At 56.3% G+C, this 10396-nt stretch overlaps 1 pseudogene; it reads right to left on the reverse strand.

Annotated features, from left to right (window-relative positions):
- Positions 1 to 3089: 3089 nt before the first annotated feature.
- LOC118257943 (uncharacterized) lies at positions 3090 to 8729 on the reverse strand (annotated as a pseudogene).
- Positions 8730 to 10396: the final 1667 nt, after the last annotated feature.

Raw genomic sequence — 10396 nt, forward strand, 5'->3', positions numbered from 1 at the left:
AGTCGCTGGGAAGGTTCTAAGGGAAATCCTCCCGGAAAGCACTGTCGAGCAGACGAAGAACCGGAATGTGATGGGGAGTAGTCAGCACGGATTTAGAGAGGGAAAGTCACGCGTGAGCCTCCTCAGCGTCTTCTAAATTGAGGGTGACAGCTTAGTGGAGGAGGGGAGAGCAGTGGCTGCTGCTCAACTTCAGTAAAGCCTTTAGTAAGGGCTTTCTTTGACGCTTGCTCCCATGACACGCTCATAGAGAAGCGGACAAAGTATGGGATAGATAAAGGGACAGTGAGGTGGGCTGAAAAGTGGCCAATTGCTTGGGTGCAGAGGCTATTGCTGAGTGGCACAGAGCGGTGTTGCAGGCAAGGCCCTAGCGGTGTAGGCCAGGGCTCGTCAGTGAGGCCAGCACTGTTCAATATCACAGAATCACAGAATTGACGGGGTTGGAAGGGACCTCGAAAGATCATCGGGTCCAACCCCCCTGCCAAAGCAGGTTCCTTAGAGCAGGCTGCCCAGGTAGGCATCCAGACGGGCCTTGAATATCTCCAGAGAAGGAGACTCCACAACCTCCCTGGGCAGCCTGTTCCAGTGCTCCGTCACCCTCACTGTGAAGAAGTTCTTTCTCATGTTGGTGCGGAACTTCCTGTGCTCTATCTTGTGGCCATAATATCCCCATTAGTGAGGTGGGTGATGGGACGGAGTGACCCCGCAGGAATTCTGCAGAGGACCCGAGACGGGGAGGAGCGTCTGATGCTCGTGATGAACGTTGGCACCATTCAGAATGATGTGCAGAGGCTGGAGAACTGGGCAGAGAGGAACATCATGACATTGCAGAAGGGGCAAAGCAAATTCCTGCCTCTGGGGAGGACTAACACCGGGCAGCAGGACATGGTGTTGTCCGACAGAGTGGCAGGCAGCTTTGCCGAACAGGACCTTGTGTTGCTGTTGGAGAGCAAGCTGACGATGAGTCGGCAATGCAGCCTTGCGGCAAAAGAGGCCACCAGGCTCCAGGAGGGCATGGGGAAGAGCGTTGCCAGCACGATGAGAAAGGTGCTCCGTCATCTCTCTTCAGGACTGGTGAGGCCCCTTGTGGAGTCCTTTGTCCAGTTTGAGGCTCCCCAGTGGAACATGGAAGCGGACATGCTGGAGCAATTCCAGTGCAGGGCTACCAAGATGCTGAAGGGCCTGGAGCCTCTTCAATATGAGGAGAAGGTGAGAGAGCTGGGTGTTTTCAACCCTCAGAGAAGGCTGCTCAGGCTGAATCTCCTCCTTGTTCTAAATCCCAGATGGGCAGGAATGAAGACAAGGGAACCAGACTATTTTCAGTTACTGCCTGCTGCCAGGACAGAGGTGAGTGGACGCCACAGAGGAGAGATGCAATTGCCTTGGAAGAGAAGGAAAGCCTTTTCCCCTGTGAGGGTGGTCAAGCAGTGGACCTCAAGCAGAGGTTTTGGATTTCCATCCTTGGAGATATGAGAAACCCAACTGCACATGGTCCTGGACAGCCTGCTGTAGCTGACTCTGCTTGAGCAGGGTGCTTGCAGTACATGGTCTCCAGAGGTTACTTCCAAACTGAAGGGATTCTGTGACTGCATCTGTTGTCAATGCGGGAGAATGCCGCTGGGTGAGAAAGCAGTCGAGTGTGTGCTGACACGGAGAGATTGTTTCAGAGGGCAAGTGCAGAAGAGCCTTAGCGTGCCCAAGCCTTTGTTTGGTCAAGTGCAGGTCTTGTGTGACGTGCTGGAAGGTGTGGTGGCCCTTTTCGACGTGCCCCGATGACCCGTTGAGCTTTGCCTTTTTACTGAGAGACGTGGGAAGGGCAGTGGGAGAAGAAGGGAAGAGGAGGAGCGTCAGGCTGGCATGCTTGAGAACTTTATTGAGGAAAGCGCATGGAAAGGAAGGAACAGCAAGTGGAACATCCCCGGGGGGTCTTGGATGCACGTAGGGTGACCAACAACGTCATCATTGTGCGCGGAAGATTTTCTCGGAGCACGGAAATCTTCCAGCCCTGTGATGGGAGCAGCAGAGAGGTAGTCGATCCCTGGTGGCGTTTGGCTGGTGAGCACGTCATAGCAGCAGAGAGAACCAGACATACGAGACAGCGCAAGTCAAGGAAAGAAGTGGGAGAATGGTAGAATGTAAGTCGGCCATGTTTCCAAACATCACGGAATAGCCCACTTCCTTGCTTCTCTGGTTCATGCCTTGAGAGAAATAGCCGTGGTTGTGGAGCTGAAGACCCGGTGGGTCAGCGACGGCACAAAGGTGCATCCTCAATCCACGAGGAGTCTCGCACCATATGTGTGGTGTCCGTGTGACGGACAACTCTGTTAAATCATACTGGCCTCACTAGAGACGCCAGAGGGACACCACTCCTCCCTGGTCTCCACCTGAGCACCGAGCTGTTGACCGCAACTCTTGGTATGTGACCATGCGGGCAATTCATTGTCTGCTGAGTGGCCCATCATGTCTTTCCATTTTAGTGACAAGGAGCTATGTAAGAGCGTTGTCCAAATGCTTCTTGAACACCACCAGGCTTGGGCCCTAATGGCCACTTGAGCGCTGCTTTTTCTTCTTTTTGTCGGGTGAAGTTGGAAGAGCGTTGGGAGAAGAAAGGAAGAGGAGGCATCTGAGGATATGGGATGCAGGCGGATTTTATTGAGGAAAACATGAAAAAGAGGGAGCGTCAAGTGGAAGGTGCACATTCTGAGGTGCCTGGAGGGCGACCACCAGCCTATGTCCCTTGCATAGAGCAGATTTTCCCAGAGCCCCAAGGTCTCCCTACCCTGTGGTGGGAGCAGCCCCAGAAGGTCTCCCGAGGGATTGTGCTAGTGAGCAAGGCATTGCAGCAGAGAGTAGCGGCCGTAGAAGGTGGTGCTATGGAAAGGAGAAAGAGGAAGAAAGAAGGAGGTATGTTGGCCATGTGTCCTGACAGCATGGGCTGGCCCCTTCCTTGCTTGCTTGCTTTGTTGTGCTGTGGAAAGTGGAGTCGCGGCTGGTGAGCCCGCGTGCCATGAACAGCGCAGAGGTGCGTCCTCAGTCTGAGAGCTGTCTTGCACGGTGTTGGAGGCTTCTGTCAGGGGTGTTGGCGTGGGTCCTTAGCAGGGGTAGCAGGCTCTTCCGCCGTTGATGCAGCCAAGGCCTCCGAAGCCAAAGCCTCCAAGGCCAAAGCCTCCGAATCCCCCGGAGGAGATGGGCACTCCCTGGGCGCTGAGGTTGCTGCCCACGGCAGCTGATGCGGAGGATCCAACGGCGGTGTTCTGGGGGAAGGAGCTGAGGATGGGTCCTGGCAGGGTGACCAGCACGGCAGGAGGCTGGATGACGACGCGGGAGTCCTCGCACTGCCTGACACAGGGCTCGTTGCAGCTGTTAGCCAGCGGGGTGGGTCCGCAGGGGCGGCAGATGTCGTAGCAGGACATGTCTGTGGTGTGGAGGGTCCCTGGAAGAGAGGGTGTTGGGAAGGCGGAGGGTGTTGGGAAGGCGGAGGGTGTTGGGGGCTTGAGCAGTAGTGCTGGGGGAGGCCAAGAGAGTGGGGAGGCCTGGGGTTGTGGGGAGCGTGGCGGTGGGGAGGAAGAAGGGCTGCTGAGGCTAAGGGGGAAAGGGCGTGTGGAGAGAGAGGCCTGGTGGGGTGGGCGAAGGAGGGGAGCGGGGTTCAGGCTCACCTTGTTGGGCACAGGGGAGAAGGCGTCAGGAAGATTGTGTGAGGGTGCGAGTCGCAGGGCCGGCTTTTATGCTGGTCCGTGAGTGCCCGCGGGGCGAGAGAGCCTTTGCGCATGACAGCATTTGGCGTGAGCTGCTCTTACATGCTAAAGCCTGGCAAGTAATGAGGTGGGGCATGTTGTCATTTCCACAACGCTCTCGTGTTCTTTTCTCCTGTTGAGGATGTGTCTCTGTGGCCTTGGCGGCAGCTTTTAAGTGAGGGTGGCTCTTTGGATGGATTTGCATGGCGAGTGCGTTTGAGGGCAGTCGGCAGACGCGGCCAAAGCATGAGAGAGGTGGGTTGTTATGAAGTGAGGTCATGGCGTGTCACTCGTGCGGTGCGGCTTGCGGCTGCATTGTTGTGAGGAGGGGGCCCTATTTGCTGGCTTCGCCATAATGCAGGCTGGTCTGGGCTTCCCAGATGTGCTGGGCGTGAGGCGCTGGCACTGGCATCGCACTCTTTCCCTCCCTTCCTTAATGCCCACTCCCTACGCCTGTGTTTATTCCTCGTCTTTCCCATTGGGTGTGCTGCATCGGTCGGTGGCTTGGTGGCCTTTGTGCTTGGAGGGTCCTGGGTGGGAGAAGGGAGGCTGTGTATTTTCTTCTTGCGGCAGCTTGGCGGGTGGTAGTTTGATCAGGCAGAGGAGAGCTGTTTGCGACAGCAGGACGTTGTCCTCCCAGGCCTCGTTGAAAGCTTGCAAGCCCTGAGCTGAGGGGGAGTGGTTTGGCAGGGAGACTGAGGCAGAGCTTTTGGGGTCTTATTCAGCACTGAGCGCCCAAGGGTGAGGCCCTTTCCCTGCCTAGGCTTTGATGGTCAGACGCAGGGTTTGGTCCCTGCAGCAGGGAGTTGGAGGCATGCATGCCGTGAAGTTGGAGGCATGCATGGTGCGCGGGGCTGCAGCCGTGAGCCCCTCCTGGCTGGGTGGTCCCGGGCATGGCTGACGAGTGGCAAGGCCTGTCCCCGTTCGGCTGAGGTGGTTTTGGCTTGCTGCTGAGGTGAGTAGCGCTTGTTGCTGAGGAAGATGAAGCAAGGTAGGAAGGGGGGCTGTGCAACTGGGTGCGCCTTGTTCCGTGAGGCCTGCTGGGTTGCAGCCACGAATGCTGAGGGAGCTGTGTGGTGTCCTTGCGAGGCCACTACTAATTATCTTTGAAAGGTCATGGTGAGTGGGAGAGGCTCCGGAAGACTGGAAGAGACTCGCCGCGCTCCTGTGTTCAAGGAGGTGAAGAAGGAAGGTGTGGGAAACCAGAGGCTGGTTGGCCTGACATCAGTCGCTGGGAAGGTTCTAAGGGAAATCCTCCCGGAAAGCACTGTCGAGCAGACGAAGAACCGGAATGTGATGGGGAGTAGTCAGCACGGATTTAGAGAGGGAAAGTCACGCGTGAGCCTCCTCAGCGTCTTCTAAATTGAGGTGACCAGCTTAGTGGAGGAGGGGAGAGCAGTGGCTCCTGCTCAACTTCAGTAAAGCCTTTAGTAAGGGCTTTCTTTGACGCTTGCTCCCATGACACGCTCATAGAGAAGCGGACAAAGTATGGGATAGATAAAGGGACAGTGGGGTGGGCTGAAAAGTGGCCGATTGCTTGGGTGCAGAGGCTATTGCTGAGTGGCACAGAGCGGTGTTGCAGGCAAGGCCCTAGCGGTGTAGGCCAGGGCTCGGCAGTGAGGCCAGCACTGTTCAATATCACAGAATCACAGAATTGACGGGGTTGGAAGGGACCTCGGAAGATCATCGGGTCCAACCCCCCTGCCAAAGCAGGTTCCTTAGAGCAGGCTGCCCAGGTAGGCATCCAGACAGGCCTTGAATATCTCCAGAGAAGGAGACTCCACAACCTCCCTGGGCAGCCTGTTCCAGTGCTCCGTCACCCTCACTGTGAAGAAGTTCTTTCTCATGTTGGTGCGGAACTTCCTGTGCTCTATCTTGTGGCCATAATATCCCCATTAGTGAGGTGGGTGATGGGATGGAGTGACCCGAAGGAATTCTGCAGATGACCCGAGACGGGGAGGAGCGTCTGATGCACGTGATGAACGTGGGCCACCATTCAGAATGATGTGCAGAGGCTGGAGAACAGGGCAGAGAGGAACATCATGAAGTTGCAGAAGGGGCAAAGCAAATTCCTGCCTCTGGGGAGGACTAACACCGGGCAGCAGAACATGGTGTTGTCCGACAGAGTGGCAGGCAGCTTTGCCGAACAGGACCTTGTGTTGCTGTTTGGAGAGCAAGCTGACGATGAGTCGGCAATGCAGCCTTGCGGCAAAAGAGGCCACCATGCTCCAGGAGGGCATGGGGAAGAGCGTTGCCAGCACGATGAGAAAAGGTGCTCCGTCATCTCTCTTCAGGACTGGTGAGGCCCCTTGTGGAGTCCTTTGTCCAGTTTGAGGCTCCCCAGTGGAACATGGAAGCGGACATGCTGGAGCAATTCCAGTGCAGGGCTACCAAGATGCTGAAGGGCCTGGAGCCTCTTCAATATGAGGAGAAGGTGAGAGAGCTGGGTGTTTTCAACCCTCAGAGAAGGCTGCTCAGGCTGAATCTCCTCCTTGTTCTAAATCCCAGATGGGCAGAATGAAGACAAGGGAACCAGACTATTTTTCAGTTACTGCCTGCTGCCAGGACAGAGGTGAGTGGACGCCACAGAGGAGAGATGCAATTGCCTTGGAAGAGAAGGAAAGCCTTTTCCCCTGTGAGGGTGGTCAAGCAGTGGACCTCAAGCAGAGGTTTTGGATTTCCATCCTTGGAGATATGAGAAACCCAACTGCACATGGTCCTGGACAGCCTGCTGTAGCTGACTCTGCTTGAGCAGGGTGCTTGCAGTACATGGTCTCCAGAGGTTACTTCCAAACTGAAGGGAATTCTGTGACTGCATCTGTTGTCAATGCGGGAGAATGCGCTGGGTGAGAAAGCAGTCGAGTGTGTGCTGACACGGAGAGATTGTTTCATGAGGGCATGTGCAGAAGAGCCTTAGCGTGCCCAAGCCTTTGTTTGGTCAAGTGCAGGTCTTGTGTGACGTGCTGGAAGGTGTGGTGGCCCTTTTCGACGTGCCCCTATGACCCGTTGAGCTTTGCCTTTTTACTGAGAGACGTGGGAAGGGCACTGGGAGAAGAAGGGAAGAGGAGGAGCGTCAGGCTGGCATGCTTGAGAACTTTATTGAGGAAAGCGCATGGAAAGGAAGGAGCAGCAAGTGGAACATCCCCGGGGGTCTTGGATGCACTGTAGGGTGACCAACAACGTCATCATTGTGCGCAGAAGATTTTCTCGGAGCACGGAAATCTTCCAGCCCTGTGATGGGAGCAGCAGAGAGGTAGTCGATCCCTGGTGGCGTTTGGCTGGTGAGCACGTCATAGCAGCAGAGAGAACCAGACATACGAGACAGCGCAAGTCAAGGAAAGAAGTGGGAGAATGGTAGAATGTAAGTCGGCCATGTTTCCAAACATCACGGAATAGCCCACTTCCTTGCTTCTCTGGTTCATGCCTTGAGAGAAATAGCCGTGGTTGTGGAGCTGAAGACCCGGTGGGTCAGCGACGGCACAAAGGTGCATCCTCAATCCACGAGGAGTCTCGCACCATATGTGTGGTGTCCGTGTGATGGACAACTCTGTTAAATCATACTGGCCTCACTAGAGACGCCAGAGGGACACCACTCCTCCCTGGTCTCCACCTGAGCACCGAGCTGTTGACGCAACTCTTGGTATGTGACCTGCGGGCAATTCATTGTCTGCTGAGTGGCCCATCATGTCTTTCCATTTTAGTGACAAGGAGCTATGTAAGAGCGTTGTCCAAATGCTTCTTGAACACCACCGAGGCTTGGGCCCTAATGGCCACTTGAGCGCTGCTTTTTCTTCTTTTTGTCGGGTGAAGTTGGAAGAGCGTTGGAGAAGAAAGGAAGAGGAGGCATCTGAGGATATGGGATGCAGTGCGGATTATTGAGGAAAAATGAAAAAATAGGGAGCGTCAAGTGGGAAGGTGCACATTCTGAGGTGTGCCTGGGGGGCGAACCGACCACACATTGTCCCTTGCCATAGAGCAGATTTCCCAGACGCCCCAAGTCTCCCTAACCGTGGTGGGAGGAGCGGTCTCCCGATTTGTGCTCATTACGGATTGTGCTAGTGAGCAATAGCGCATTGCTGTCAGTGTAGTCTCGTAGAAGGTGTGCTATGATAAAGGAGAAAGAAAACAGAAGGAGGTATGTTTGGCCATGTGTCCTGACGCATGGGCTGGGCCCCTTCCTTGCTTGCTTGCTTTGTTGTGCTGTGGAAAGTGGAGTCGCGGCTGTGAGCCCGCGTGCCATGAACGCGCAGAGGTTGCTCCTCAGTCTGAGAGCTGTCTTGCACGGTGTTGGAAGCTTCTGTCAGGGGTTGGCGTGGGTCCTTAGCAGGGGTAGCAGGCTCTTCCGCCGTTGATGCAGCCAGACCTCCGAAGCCAAAGCCTCCAAGGCCAAAGCCTCCGAATCCCCGGAGGAGATGGGCACTCCCTGGGCGCTAAGGTTGCTGCCCACGGCAGCTGATGCGGAGGATCCACGGCGGTGTTCTGGGAAGGAGCTGAGGATGGGTCCTGGCAGGGTGAACCAACGGCGGAGGCTGGATGACGACGCGGAGTCCTCGCACTGCCTGACACAGGGCTCGTTGCAGCTGTTAGCCAGCGGGGTGGGTCCGCAGGGCGGCAGATGTCGTAGCAGACATGTCTGTGGTGTGGAGGGTCCCTGGAAGAGAGGGTGTTGGGAAGGTGAGGTGTTGGGAAGGCGGAGGGTGTTGGGAAGGCGGAGGGTGTTGGGGGCTTGAGCAGTTAGTGCTGGGGGAGGCCAAGAGAGTGGGGAGGCCTGGGTTGTGGGGAGCATGGCGGGGGAGGAAGAAGGGCTGCTGAGGCTAAGGGGAAAGGGCGTGTGGAGAGAGAGGCCTGGTGGGGTGGGCGAAGGAGGGGAGCGGGGTTCAGGCTCACCTTGTTGGGCCAGGGGAGAAGGCGTCGGAAGATTGTGTGAGGGTGCGAGTCGCAGGGCCGGCTTTTATGCTGGTCCGTGAGTGCCCGCGGGGCGAGAGAGCCTTTGCGCATGACAGCATTTGGCGTGAGCTGCTCTTACATGCTAAAGCCTGGCAAGTAATGAGGTGGGGCATGTTGTCATTTCCACAACGCTCTCGTGTTCTTTTCTCTGTTGAGGATGTGTCTCTGTGGCCTTGGCGGCAGCTTTTAAGTGAGGGTGGCTCTTTGGATGGATTTGCATGGCGAGTGCGTTTGAGGGCAGTCGGCAGACGCGCCAAAGCATGAGAGAGGTGGGTTGTTATGAAGTGAGGTCATGGCGTATCACTCGTGCGGTGCGGCTTGCGGCTGCATTGTTGTGAGGAGGGGGCCCTATTTGCTGGCTTCGCCATAATGCAGGCTGGTCTGGGCTTCCCAGATGTGCTGGGCGTGAGGCGCTGGCACTGGCATCGCACTCTTTCCCTCCCTGCCTTAATGCCCACTCCCTACGCCTGTGTTTATTCCTCGTCTTTCCCATTGGGTGTGCTGCATCGGTCGGTGGCTTGGTGGCCTTTGTGCTTGGAGGGTCCTGGGTGGGAGAAGGGAGTCTGCGTGTTTTCTTCTTGCGGCAGGCGTGGCGTGGTAGTTTGATCAGCAGAGGAGAGCTGTGTTGCGACAGCAGACGTTGTCCTCCCAGGCCTCGTTGAAAGCTTGCAAGCCCTGAGCTGAGGGGGAGTGGTTTGGCAGGGAGACTGAGGCAGAGCTTTTGGGGTCTTATTCAGCACTGAGCGCCCAAGGTGAGGCCCTTTCCCTGCCTAGGCTTTGATGGTCAGACGCAGGGTTTGTCCCTGCAGCAGGGAGTTGGAGGCATGCATGGTGCGCGGGCTGCAGCCGTGAGCCCCTCCTGGCTGGTGGTCCCGGGCATGGCTGACGAGTGGCAAGGCCTGTTCCCGTTCGGCTGAGGTGGTTTTGGCTTGCTGCTGAGGTGAGTAGCGCTTGTTGCTGAGGAAGATGAAGCAAGGTAGGAAGGGGGCTGTGCAACTGGGTGCGCCTTGTTCCGTGAGGCCTGCTGGGTTGCAGCCACGAATGCTGAGGGAGCTGTGTGGTGTCCTTGCGAGGCCACTACTAATTATCTTTGAAAGGTCATGGTGAGTGGGAGAGGCTCCGAAGACTGGAAGAGACTCGCCGCGCTCCTGTGTTCAAGGAGGTGAAGAAGGAAGGTGTGGGAAACCAGAGGCTGGTTGGCCTGACATCAGTCGTGGGAAGGTTCTAAGGGAAATCCTCCCGGAAAGCACTGTCGAGCAGACGAAGAACCGGAATGTGATGGGGAGTAGTCAGCACGATTTGAGAGGGAAGTCCACGCGTGAGCCTCCTCAGCGTCTTCTAAATTGAGGTGACCAGCTTAGTGGAGGAGGGGAGAGCAGTGGCTGCTGCTCAACTTCAGTAAAGCCTTTAGTAAGGGCTTTCTTTGACGCTTGCTCCCATGACACGCTCATAGAGAAGCGGACAAAGTATGGGATAGATAAAGGGACAGTGGGTGGGCTGAAAAGTGGCCGATTGCTTGGGTGCAGAGGCTATGCTGAGTGGCACAGAGCGGTGTTGCAGGCAAGGCCCTAGCGGTGTAGGCCAGGGCTCGGCAGTGAGGCCAGCACTGTTCAATATCACAGAATCACAGAATTGACGGGGTTGGAAGGGACCTCGAAAGATCATCGGGTCCAACCCCCCTGCCAAAGCAGGTTCCTTAGAGCAGGCTGCCCAGGTAG

Source organism: Cygnus atratus, chromosome 2 (assembly GCF_013377495.2).
Source record: "Cygnus atratus isolate AKBS03 ecotype Queensland, Australia chromosome 2, CAtr_DNAZoo_HiC_assembly, whole genome shotgun sequence".
Classification (NCBI taxonomy): Eukaryota; Metazoa; Chordata; class Aves; order Anseriformes; family Anatidae; genus Cygnus; species Cygnus atratus.